The following is an 11,394-nucleotide window of genomic DNA, read 5'->3' on the forward strand; positions in this document are numbered from 1 at the left end:
TGTATACACAACATCAAGGATATTTCTGCTTACATCTCTGTCATGTGAAAAGGGTTGCCTTGCCTGCTTACCAAACTGACGTGCTTCGCATACCTTATGAAATTCTGCAATTCTAAATGTAGGCAAACCTGTAACCAACCCTTTGGACTGCATTAATTTCAGCCTTTGTACATTTGCATGTCCAATGCGTTTGTGCCAAATTTCAATGTCTGCAACAACACCTTTTCCTTTGGCATACATAGCAGTATTCATAGTAGGAATTCCAGCATCTAGAGTGAACATACGTCCAACTCTACTTCCCTTTGCTACCAACTTGCACTTGTCATTGAAGTCTTCTACAAAGCAGCCCTTTGCATTAAATTTGACTTGCAGCCCTTGCTCTACCATTTGACCGACTGACACCAAGTTCTTTGTAATAGATGGCACATGTAATACATCTGAAGGGCTCTTTGTCTTACCATCATGCAAGGACAATGGAACTTTTCCAATGTGTAAAATTGGGTGGCATGAGTCATCACCCGTCATCACCCGTCTGCACATAACCTGCATTCTGCAAATCCTGCATCTCTCCAAACCATTCTGCATGGCTGGTCATATGATTGGATGCACCTGAATCGACATACCAAACATCTTCATGTGTTCCCTTTCCTGTAACAGCATTCAACATATGTTGCATAACGAACAAACGTTCATTTTTATCTTTATTCTGTCGTGAAGACGATGCATAGTTTCCTTGCTGCAACTTACCACTGCGAATATCATCTTTCTTAGCATAACATTGGGCTGCAATATGACATGTTTTGCCACAGTAGTGGCACATAATACCAGAGTTGTTAGAACCTCTGTTTTGCCATCCACCTCTTCCTCTAAAGCTCCCCCTACCTCTAAAGTTACCACGACCTCCTGAAACTTGCATATCGCCAAATTGCTGATTCAATCTGTTTTGCTGGTTGTCACTACCACATCCTGTACCACGGCCTCTTGAAGAGAACCTGCCACATCCCCTTCCTGAACTGGAGTAGAAAGCTTGGACCTGTTCACCACTTCTTTCAGATGTCTCACTCTGCATGTTGATCTCTTCATTGATCATAAGGGAGACCAACTCATTGAAATCTGGAAATGGCTTTCTGACATATACGAAAGTTACAAAAGACTTCCAAGCCTTTTCATTGTTAAGTCCACCCAAGGTAGACGGCACCAAATCATCATCATCGGGCATCGCATCAATCGTTGCCAACGCATCTGCAATGCTTCTTACCTTCAATGCATACTCATTGATAGACATCTTTCCTTTCTTTAATGTATTCAACTCTTGCTTGAGTTGAATCCTTTTCTTCACCTGAAACAAACTCGTAGAGGCCTTTTCCAATAAGGAAGTTCGTGACACGGAACTTGCATGAAGGGTAGTTGTTCTTGTCGAGCTTCTCAATGATGGAGCTTCCACTGTTCTCTGCCATTATCACAAAATTAATGCCAACAGCAAGCAAATCTTCTGCAACCCTGGACCTGTAGTGCACAGCAATACACTAGACAGCCTTTTTAACTGTCTGCTCAACAATACATGCAATCTGCAACCTGTTTGCAGATAAACCTTGTGTTTACTCACTGGTAAACACCTTTGAACTTACAGATCTGAAATCTGTAACCTGCGCATCCACTTTCGGTCAATACAGTCGAAGTCACAGCGTACCCTGAAACTGCTATCCGCAACTTTGCGGCTCTAAAACGGGCCCTGAAACGGCCTCAGATGCCTAAAATAACTGCGGCCATTAAACAACGCTCTTCGCGCACACCAAATCTCACTGCAATCTGAGATTTTTGCTCTGCCCTGCTTCCGGTGCCTCCACAGGCACTATCCAAGAGAAAGAGTTGAAGGATGGGAGAGCTTCTTACCCGTGGCTTGCTTGCTCGAACCTTGCTTCTTCTCCTTTGCTTCAACCTTCGAAATCAGCCTCTCTCAATGGCGCGGCTCTGATACCATGTCAAGAATCACATGGTGGAGGAGGGGTTGCTCAAGATGCTGTGCCGAACACACACAGAATGCACAAGGAGAAGCTCACTCAAGACACAAGAAGAGAGATGGAGGCCAAAACGTTTTCTTGCTGATTTCTGCTTCTTCTTCCACACACTTTACAATGTACACAAAGTATAGATAAGATACAACATAAAAGGAAAGTGGCCTACTAAGTCAAACAATGCATAACCGACTACACTAGTCGACTGGCGCTATAACTATGCCAGCTGTAAATAGATGTAACGACCTGAATATAATAAGTAATGAGTCAGTGGCCATGTGAGAGTCATAATGACTACCAACGTGCTAAGTGTAGACGTGTGGACCCATCTAATCAGGCGATCCATCATCAACGTCCGCATGTGTTGAGCTTGTCATCTCAACAACAACCCCCCCACCCCACCTCAAAAAACCCCGCTCAACCCAACTCACCTCACCCCCCACCACGACACGATGTACCCCCCCTAAAAAACCCCGCTTCATCCATACCACCCCACCGCACCTCAAAAAACCCCGCTCCATCCACACCACCCCACCTCACCTCAAAAAACCCTGCTTAGCTCAACCCACCCCACCTCAACCCCCCAGGACACGGTGCATTCCCCCCCACCCCACCCCTAAAAACCCCGCTCCATCCAAACAACCCCACCTCACCTAAAAAAACCCTGCTCAACCCACCCCACCTCACCCCCCCTAAAAAACCCCGCTCCATCCACACCACCCGACCACACCTCAAAAAACCCCGCTCAACCCACCCCACCTCACCCCACCCCTCGACATGGCACACCCCGCGCCCCACGACATGGCACACCCCCCCACCCCACCTCATGGCACACACCCCCCCCCACCCCACCTCGAAAAACCCCTCTCCATCCACACCACCCCACCTCACCTCACAAAACCCCGCTCAACCCACCCCACCTCATCTCACCCCCCCATGACACGGCACACCCCCCCACCCCACCTCAAAAAACCCCGCTCAACCCACCCCACCTCACCTCACCCCCCCAGGACACGGCACACCCCCCGCCCCACGACAGGGCACACCCCTCCCATCCCACCTCACCCCCCCATGACACGGCGCATCCCCCCACCCCACCTCGAAAAACCCCGCTCCATCCACACCACCCCACCACACCTCAAAAAACCCTGCTCAACCCACCCCACCTCACCTCACCTCCCCACGACATGGCACACCCCCCCCCCCCCCCCCCCCCTTAAAAAAAAAAATCGCTTGTGTAACAGTCAATCATGTCAGTGTCTTCATGAACTCACTCTTTCTCTTCCAATCTCTATAGCTTTGGCATTTTCCATGCTCTGGATCCTGCATATTTAACATTCTTGATTATAACATTATTTAGAAGATGGCCCTCTTAGAGATGATAGACCTAGATAATCACACCACACTCAAGCTAGTAAGTTGGAATTGGTAGTCAACTCTTGACTTAGCAAGTTGGATTTTTCTTAGCAAGTAAACATTAAATGAAAGTTTATACTTTGCTAGATATAAAAGCCCCATGCATTGAGAAGATATACTTTGGTTAGATACAAAAGCCCCATGCACTAAGAAGATATATTCCAAGGACATCGAATAGTCAAAGTGCACTCATAGTGATTGGGATTGTGAATAGGGCCTCAAAAATGGAGAAACAAAAGTTAGCAACTCCCAAAGTCTCATATGAAAATTTGAGTTTAGCCATTGTTGTGGCTACAAGCCTATTGGAAACCACACGCTCAACAATGGGACATTGGACACACTCCTATTGTTTTAGGAGCTTCAATCATGAAATACATTAGTTAACTCTCACCTAGCCTCTCACATGGCATGAATGCTACAATTGATCAACAATAGGACTTTGGATACACTCCTATTGTTTTAGGAGCTTCAATCACGAAATACATTAGTTAACTCTCACCTAGCCTCTCACATGTCACAAATGCTACAATCGATTTGTAGTGAGCATGCATGGCCTTCCCTTGAGCATGACAGATGCATATTGCAAGCGTCATGATCGATGATATATTCCCTTAGTTCTCAAATCATGTATGGCCTTCGCATACATGAGAGATTCATGGACATAAGCAAGAGAAAGTGCTAGAGAGAAGAAATGAGGTTTCATTGCTTGGTCCCTCACACTCACACTCTCACTCCCTTGCTCTCAATTTCAACCTCTCCCTCTCACTCTCTTAATGGAAAAATCAAGAAAGAAAGAACAAGAAGTTTGCATATACACGAATAGCTTGTTCTATTTAATGTCATCCTTTAAATATACAAATTTTAGGGTTAGGTTTTTCCCATCCCCCTTGTGCATCCAATCCCTTTGGCGAGTGTCCTACCTATCTCCTTCAAATGTACAAGTGAGTTGTGTATGACTAGCCTGTGGTGTTTCTAAATCATAGGTACAACTTGCATGGAAGGGAACCCACCTCTTGTTATAACATTTCCTACAATGATTTCTTCAGAAACATAGTGATTTTTGTCAAAAAATTATGGGCATTCAAGGTCTTCTTTCTTTCATGTCATTTACCTTTGTACAGTTAGCAATTATCCCTCTCCCAAAAAAGTGCTAGTCCCATGGCACTCATGCCAGAAGTAGTTGAGTGGCTTGCAAGAGGTGTTGGGATGAAGAGGTCCTATTGAAAGTAGGATATGGATAGGTGGTGTGGAATTATATGAGTTTCAATGAAGAGTAAGATGGTGGCTACCATCAATGATAGATTTAGGGTACTTATGGATCACTGAGGTCAATGGGTCTTTTCATGATCCAAAGTACTTGCTTGTAATGTGCTCGCTATTAGCTGTCTAGGCACGCTTTTAGCGGTCTATCAAGAGACGAGTTTAAGTGAGGCCGCCTGCACTACCATGGAATGTTACGGGGTTTGTTGCATAGGGTTTCCCTAGTCCGCCTTGCAACATAACGTAACCCACTAGGATCAACTTGAAATCTATGTTCCTAGGGCCAAGGTCTCCTAACAACATTCTAGCGTCGGGTTTTGGACAACCTACTTTATGCAAAGATACCCAATTGGGAGCTCATCCATACCGCGCTTGGTTCAAAGGGAATGGGAAACGAGAGGGATGCATCGATCAACCTCTCTGCCCGTAGGGCATAGTCTCATTCCAGTTCCCTAGGGCATAGTCTCATTCTTGTTCCCTAAAATGGCATGAGTCGGGTTCTAACTCAACAATACCTAGAGTTGAACAATGGTAAAACCTTGTGAGAAGCCTCTTAGTTCTCTAGGACCACCCTGTTGTAGGACACGCCCATCGGAGTTCTGCCCACCTGTTTCCCTAGATAGCTTTAGTTTTCTAATTAGGTCCTATCACATTTATGTGTGACATTCAAAATTAGCTTCATTAATTAAGCCTTTCAGGGAACAGGTTTCGTTCTCATAACTTATGGCATAGAAATGAAAACAAAACAAGCAGTCCTTTTTACAAACAAGTTCCTTAACTTATCTTCAAGTTAATCTTTGTCTCCTACTCATACAAGAGAATTACGTATCCCTTTTGTCCAACAAAAGTACCCGGTCCAAATCACATGGCACCATAATTTCCATCCTTTATCTAGAATAGGATCTTCCAATGCCCCAAATGTTGGGCTCACGGCAGTATACAATTCCATTTCGGTTTAGGCAAGGGGTGTCCCAAAGCTCCACATTGACCCCAAGTGACCTAGGAGTGAGACATAACTTCTGTGGTTAGCCTTTTCACCACTCGACCTTCGGCCCGTGAATCGAGCAATGCCCTCTTGGGGTAATCCGCAGTGCAATCTTGGAGATGATCCACCTATGCAAAATATCCTTCCTTAATTAATCCAATTAAGAATCAAGCAAAATCAAGGCAATCAGCCTAATATCATCTTCCATTGAAACATTCCTTTATTTCCCCTGGCTACTTGCCATTACTAACCTTTGCCATGATTTTACCATCAAACACAAACACTTGGAATATTTATCCAAATCACAATGCAACAATCAGTTGATTGTAGAAAGCATTTAGAGTGTTGTTCAATCAATCCAACAAAACTAATTGTATTTTTCCCAAACAATACAAGAATAGACATGATAATAATTCCATCGCATATTCGCTCTCACCCTTGGGACCAAATAGCGATTCTATACAAAACTTACTTAATACTTGTATGCACAATTCCTAATGTTATTCTTTTTACGATTATGCTATTCATAACCCGTAAACGATTGCTCTATCAATGAATAAGCCATACACAACTAAGTGCAATTCACTTCCCTTGATACATGTACTTTGCAAACTCCATCTTTCAAATTTGTGAGAAGAGGTATATCCCTTCTGATGACCTATTTTTGTACATGATAGTATGGAGCCTAACTTATTTCATGTGAGAATCAAAGCAAGCATCTATCAATTTAGAAATACATTATTTATGACCGGAACCGCAGTTGGATTGACAGTGATGCCTTCGCTCGAAACTTCGTTGCTGGTTGTAGGATTGCCATCTGCACGCAACATTCTTCGCTTGGAGGCCATCATCCGACCACAAGTAGACTCAAGAGATTAAGAAGGCAGAATAGATTCGAGATGGGAGAGCATAAAAAAAGATGGCTAAGTGGAGGATCGAGATAGAGGAAATTGAGCTAACTCTCTCCCTTGCAGCCTCTTGGGGTAACTTCTCTCTCTCTCTCTCTCTTTCTCTCTCTCTCTCTCGCTCTCTCTCACAATCTCTTGAAGGGGTATCCTTCTATCTACCTCTCTCTCACAGCCTCTCAAGGTCTCCTTATGCTCTCTTGTGCCTCCCCATGCCTCATATTTATAATGAATTGGAGAAGAGGTGATGTGGTTGAGAACAAGAGTTCTTGGTGGAGGGACTCTTGGAAAACTCAATGATCTGATGCTTAACTCATAAATCTGATGGTTCCATTGGCTCCAAAAGGGGGGTAAACTCCAAAACACTTGATTGGAAAACTATAAGACAACTCCTTCTTTCTCTCCCTATTAGAAGTGCTCTCTACTACGTATAAACTACAATCGTAGCGTGCATGATTTCACAAATCCCTCTTTTTTTTGTATTAAATCCCCAAAACTAACTGAAACATCACTTGCCCCTTTTTCTAAATTACATCCAATTCTAAAATCTCTATATCTTTTTAGGATAGTATCTAAAATATGCTAGTTTTTGCCCAAAATCTAATATTTTTGAACCACACATACTATACACATTAACACTAGTGATTAATGACTCATAAGCTTGCTCACATTGTAACTTCCGTGAAGGGTGGCTACAATCCTTGTCAATTTGAGAAAAATATCGGATTTAGGACTCTCGATTTTATTTGAAACATATATTTTTAATTAAATAAAAATTGTTAGCTATTAACATTAATTAGTTTTTACCTTAGTTACTTTAGTTAGTAGTCTTACTAACTTATTAATTGACTAACTAACTTTCAAACTAACCAACTAACTTTCATTGCGTGGAAATATTACATCCTCCTCCCCTTAGAGAAATCGAGATGTCCCCATCTCGAGAGGAATCGGGGAGGAAGACAAGCATTAATTGGGCTTGGGGCCTATGGGTTAGGACCCACCATGCATCCGTTGCGCTACTCTTAATGTTTCAAGTAGTGCAACTCATATTATCCCAAGAGTAGAATTTATTCTCAATATAAGTTGTGTTACATGTCAATTAAGCTTCTAGGATTTTTAGTCATCCTGATAAGGTGTAATGGGTTCTAGGTCTTTGTCTTTATCCGATTCCTCTATATATCCAAAGACTGCACTTGTGTAGCTTTGTTTCCTTGGAGGCTCCATATCTTTTGGACTTAGATCAGGGCAGTCTGCTTGGATGTGTCCTAGCTCATTACAATGAAAGCATTGAGGATAGAGACATCTCTTACGGATGTGCCCTATCTCTCTGCATGTATGGCATCTCTTATCCTAATCTCAAGAACCATCTTTGTTATAATTACCCAAATTAAGTTCTTGGATGACTGGCTTTGCTTGAAGTAATGCATCTTCCAAGTCCATTGGCCGCATTGCTTCAAGATGGTGGTTCAGAGGAGTGTTCAAGGCATGGCAAAACTTGGATACTTGTTGCACAATATCCATAGGCAGTGTGTATTTTAGTAGGGTTACAAACTTTGAGTAGTAAGCTTCCAGGGTTAATTCCAGCTGCTTGAGCTTGAAGAATTCATTCATCTTCAAAGTTTGGTAGGTCGGCGAAAGGTATCGTCTGCGTACAACATCTTTTAGTTGAGCCCAAGTAAGAATAGCTTCAAAAACACCTCGGCCTTTGCACCATTGTTTCCACCATATTCGAGCCTGGTCAACTAGCTTAAGTTTGGCTATCATTGATTGATTCATGGAGGTAGTTTTTGATTCAAGGAAATAGTCATCCATCGACTCAATCCATATCTCTACTTCTGCTGCAACGTCTATCCCTTCTCCATAAAATGTGGGTGCCTTAATTTGCTTGAGAAGGAATTTCTTCTCTTGCATGTCAGCATTTGTAGGTGCAGGAAGGTGCCTGGCAATCAAGCCATACCACTTAGGTTATTCCGTTTAGGATATGTCTATGAACCACACATTAATCAATCATGTATCGTTTTCAAAGTTTAGCTCTGATACTAACTGTAATGTGTCTACCTATCGGCTCTCCAAGAACCCTTTTAGCGATCCATCGAGAGACGAGTCTAAGCGATGCCACTCGGCACTCCCATGGAATGTCACGTGGTCTGTTGCATAAGGTTTTCGGAGTCTGCCTCGCAATGGAATGTCCGTGGCCAAACCTGCTAGGATCGACCTAAAACTTTGGTTCCTAGGGCCAAGGTCTCCTAACAACATTCTAGCGTCGGGTTTTGGACATCCTATTTACGCAAAGATACCTCATCTGAAGCAGATCCAAACTGCACTTGGTTCAAAGAGAATGGGAAACGAGAAGGATGCGCCACTCCACCTCTCTTCCCATAGGGCATAGTCCCATTTTGGTCCCCTAAAATGGCATGAATCGGGTTCTAACTCAACAATACCTAGAGTTGAACGATTGTAAAACCTTGTGAGAAGCCTTCTAGTTCTCTGGGACCACCCTGCCATAGGACAGACCCGTCGGGTTCTGCCCACCTGCTTCCATGGATAGCTTTAGTTTTCTAATTAGGTCGTATCACATTTATGTGTGACATTCAAAATAAGCTTCATTAATTAAGACTTTTAGGGAATAGGGTTCGTTCGCGTAACTTATGGGTTTTAGAAGAGTTACCTCCCATGGATAAAGATGGTCTTCTAAATTATGACATGAAAAGGTTATTGGCAAAAGAGAGAAAGTTTTAACGAACCATTTGCTGTTGGAGTACCTTATTAAATGGCGAGGTACAACTTGGGTGCACTCTCTCTCAACTGATAGTGACCCATAAGCTGTTTATATAGCCTTTGCCAAGCTAGGGTTAGGGTTTAAAGTTGAAAAGTGAAAGAAGAGCCGATTCTTTGGTGTGTGGCAAGGTGGACTCTTCTTCTTCTCTCCTCTCTTCTCTTTGCTTGTTTATGAGAGCTTGAGGGAGGGAGTGTGAGTGAGAGAGGGAGTGAGTGTGTGAGGGTGAGGGACCTTGGAAGTGAAGCTCTCCACCATCCCCGAGCCCTATAGGTATGCTCTAAGTGTCATTTGATGCTTGTTGATCATAGTCAGGGCCATGGTTGCAATATTAGAGTAGGCTCTTGGAGTATTTGATTGATTTTTCTCCATTCTAGACTCCCGCTAGTTTGGTGATCATAACATTTTTTATAGGTCTAGCAAGTGTCATAAAGTAACAATCTGGCTAATTCATTTTATTTTGGGAAGAGGGTTTTCCATGCCTATATTCTAACAAGATCCACATACTTTTTCAATTGAGAGACATGAAAGAAATCATAAATGCATGTTGAAGAAGTCAACTCAAGCTTTTGAGCAATCTCTCCCACTCACTTGAGGATTTGGTAAGGGCCACAAAACTGATGAGCAAGCTTCTTATTTCTCCCCTTCAAAGATGCATACTTAGGTACTTTGAGAAAAACCCAATCACCCTTGTCAAATTCCAATGGCCTTTGTTTCTCATAGACATAAACCTTCATACATCTTGAGCTTTGTGAACATTTTCCTTGTATTGACTCATCACAAAGCTTTTATATTCTCAAGTCCAGCCTTATGTGTAGGCTTACATAATCTTGGAAAATAGTCGAAGGTATTTGCACTTTATACCCATAGAACATTTCAAAAGGCGATATGCCAATACTCATACAATTGTAGTAAGAAAATTCAGACAAATGGTCCCAAGAAGCTTGAGTATCATGGAAAAAATGGCAAAGATAGGCTTCTAACCACTTATTGACATACTCTGTTTGGCCATCTATTTGGGGGGTGATAGGCCATCTTAATGCCCATAGAAGAGAATAGACTCCAAATACTGTATTAGAGAAATTGGATATATCCCAAGTTCTACTTTCAAATAAGAAGTGAAGATTTGACCAAGTGGCTAAATCTTAATCCCATATTTGAGAGTGGGACTTGGGGGGATTGCTTATATAGTATCTAGGGAAAATTTCACCTTCAAGTAAGGGGATAAGATTTGAAAATGTGTCCAAATACTAATCACATTAGGAATTCTCAAATTTATGAAAACTCCCAAATTCTTGAATATGTGCTTTTTGCAAAAAAAAAACCCATAAATTAATTATCATGATGGAATACTATCCTTAATAGCATTCCATCAAGCTGAAGCACACTCTCCATAAACTGATTAACCACTTATTTGGCTATAAATTGGACTTTAGTTGAGATGAAATGGATAGATTTTGTCAACCGATCAACAATCACATAAATGTTATTCCAACCATTTTTGGTAATCCTGTGATGAAATCCATGCTTATATCAGTAAATTTCCCTTGAGAAATAGGTAATGACTGAAGTAATCCATAGGTAGAAGCATAGAATCTTTATTTTGTTGACATGGAAGATGCTGCATGCAATAATCTTTAACATCCCTCTAAATTTCCTTCTAATAAAAACTCTTATGGATAGTGTCAAAGGGGTGTCAAAGGTCTTAAATAGCCCATGGTGACCTAGCAAAGGCGAATAGTATATTTCTTGCAAAATGTGATACTTGAAGGATGTTTGAGGTATCAAACCCATCCTTTATACCATATACAAATCCCCTTTCAGCTCTAAATGTGATCTTATACTCATCCTCCCCTTTCATGCGAATCTGGTGGTATCTTGAACAATTGCTGATCTTTGTAAAAAACTTGGCATCCTTGAGTTCGTGCAGAAGATCGTCAATGTGGGGAATGGGATACTTGTTTTTAATAGTGGACTTATTCAACTCCCTATAATCAATGCATATATGAAATTTCCCATATTTCTTCTTTACTAAAA

The sequence above is a fragment of the Lygodium microphyllum genome, chromosome 16 (assembly GCF_053477565.2).
Source record: "Lygodium microphyllum isolate KBCC chromosome 16, Lygodium_microphyllum_v1.1.10, whole genome shotgun sequence".
NCBI classification, from domain to species: domain Eukaryota; kingdom Viridiplantae; phylum Streptophyta; class Polypodiopsida; order Schizaeales; family Lygodiaceae; genus Lygodium; species Lygodium microphyllum.